General features: G+C 60.2%; 1 long non-coding RNA gene across 1 annotated transcript in view; it reads left to right on the top strand.

Annotated features, from left to right (window-relative positions):
- Nucleotides 1-2,177, top strand: part of LOC122191894 — a 3,030-nt gene extending 853 nt beyond the window's left edge. Inside the window, exon 3 of the long non-coding RNA XR_006182485.1 lies at nucleotides 1,404-2,177. This is a non-coding gene — a long non-coding RNA (uncharacterized LOC122191894). The remainder of the gene's footprint in view (nucleotides 1-1,403) is intronic.
- The last annotated feature ends 29 nt before the right edge of the window (nucleotides 2,178-2,206 follow it).

The raw sequence follows: 2,206 nt of genomic DNA, 5'->3' as shown, positions 1-2,206 counted from the left end.
CCCAACCCTCATGTCCCATCCCCAACCCCATGCTGTGTCCCCAACCCCATATTGTGTCCCCAACCCCATGTTGTGTCCCCAACCCTATTATGTGTCCCCAACCCTCATGTCCCATCCCCAACCCCATGTTGTGTCCCCAACCCCATGTTGTGTCCCCAACTCTATTCTGTGTCCCCAACCCTCATGTCCTGTCCCCAATCCCAGTGCTGTGTCCCCAACCCCATGTTGTGTCCCCAACCCCATATTGCTTCCCCAACCCTATGCTGTGTCCCCAACCCTCATGTCCTGTCCCCAATCCCAGTGCCGTGTCCCCAACCCTATGCCGTGTCCCCAACCCCATGCTGTGTCCCCAAGCCTTGTGTCCCGTCCCCAACCCCATGCTGTGTCCCCAACCCCATATTGCGTCCCCAACCCTCATGTCCTGTCCCCAACCCCACACTGTGTCCCCAACCCTCATGTCCTGTCCCCAATCCCAGTGCTGTGTCCCCAACCCCATATTGTGTCCCCAACCCCATATTGTGTCCCCAACCCTCATGTTCTGTCCGCAATCCCAGTGCTATGTCCCCAACCCCATATTGTGTCCTCAGCCCCTGTGCCATGTCCCCAACCTATGACTTGTCCCCAACCCTGTGTTGTGTTCCCAGCCTTGGTGCCATGTCCCCAGCCCTCATGTCTTGTCCCCAACCCCAGTGCCATGTCCCCAACCCCAGTGTCACGTGCCCAGCTCCTGTGCTGTGTCCCCAACCCAGTGCCATGTCCCCAACCCCAGTGTCACGTGCCCAGCTCCTGTGCTGTGTCCCCAACCCAGTGCCATGTCCCCAACCCTATGCCATGTCCCCAACCTCTGGGCTGTGTCCCCAACCCTCATATCCTGTCCCCAACCCTTTGCTATGTCCCCAGTCCCTGTGCTGTGTCCCCAACCTTGGTGCCATGTCCCCAACCCTTATGCCATGTCCCCAACTCCTGTGCTTTGTCCCCAGCCCCATATTGTGTCCCCAACTCCAGTGCCACGTCCCCAACCCCATGCTGTGTCCTCAACCCCCATGCAATGTCCCCAGCCCCTGTGGCTTGTCCCCAACCTCTGTACCATGTCCCCAGCCCTCATGTCATGTCCCCAACTCCTGTGCTGTGTCCCCAACCCCAGTGCCACGTCCCCCAACCCCCACATTGTGTCCCCAACTATGGTGCCACGTTCCCAACACCAGTGGCATGTCCCCAATCCTGTGCCTTGTCCTCAACCCTTTGCCATGTCCCCAACTCTGTGCTGCATCCTCAACCCCCATGCAATGTCCCCAGCCCCTGTGGCTTGTCCCCAACCTCTGTGCCATGTCCCCAACCTCTGTGCCATGTCCCCAACCCTGGTGCCACGTCCCCAACCTGCTGGCTCTGCTCTTCCCTTACAGACGGAGTGGTGCTGGTTGATCCTGAGTACCTGAAGGAGAGGAAAGGTAACGGCCCCATCACGATGTCCCCGAGGTTGGGGACATGGAGGTGGCACCCGGGGCTTTGCTGGGCCCTTGGCTGAGGGTTTCTGGGTGCCCAAGCTTGTGTCCCCATCCCACTGCCACGTGGGGCAGTGCCACCTGTCCCCAACTGTCACAGCACGTCCTGGGAGCCACCACCTCTTCCCGGTGCCCCCTCTGCTGCTCCTGGTGGGGTTGGGACGCGCCGTGATGCCACCACACCACGGAGCCACCGTGCCACAATGTCACCGTGCCCCTGTGTCACCGTGCCGTGGTATCGCAGTGTCACGGTGCCATGCCAAAGTGACACTGTGCCACGACAGGTGCCTTGTCACCGTGCCACTGTGTTCTTGTGTCACAGTGCCACTGTGCCACCGTGCCGTGGTGCCTCAGTGCTGTGATGCCACCGTACCGTTGTGCCACTGTGCCGTCATATCATGTTGCCACACTGCTGTAATGCCACCGTGTCGCGGTGCCACCATACCACTGGGCCACAGTGCCACGATGCCACCATCTTGTGATGCCACTGTGCCATGGTGCCATGATCCCATGGTGCCACCATACCACTGGGCCACTGTGCCGTGGTGCCACCATGCCGTTGTGCCATGGTCCCTTGGTAGCATGGTGCCACCCTACCACTGTGGCCACGATGCCACCATGTCATGATGCCACCATATCACATCACCACCATGTCGTGGTGCCATCATGCCATGGTGCCACAGTGCCATGAAGCCACCATACCA

Source organism: Lagopus leucura, unplaced genomic scaffold, assembly GCF_019238085.1.
Source record: "Lagopus leucura isolate 7727_CA_CO unplaced genomic scaffold, USGS_WTPT01 33907-0_obj-0_obj, whole genome shotgun sequence".
Lineage (NCBI taxonomy): Eukaryota > Metazoa > Chordata > Aves > Galliformes > Phasianidae > Lagopus > Lagopus leucura.
Note: the sequence above shows the minus strand (reverse complement) of the source record. Positions and strands in the feature narration are given on the sequence as shown.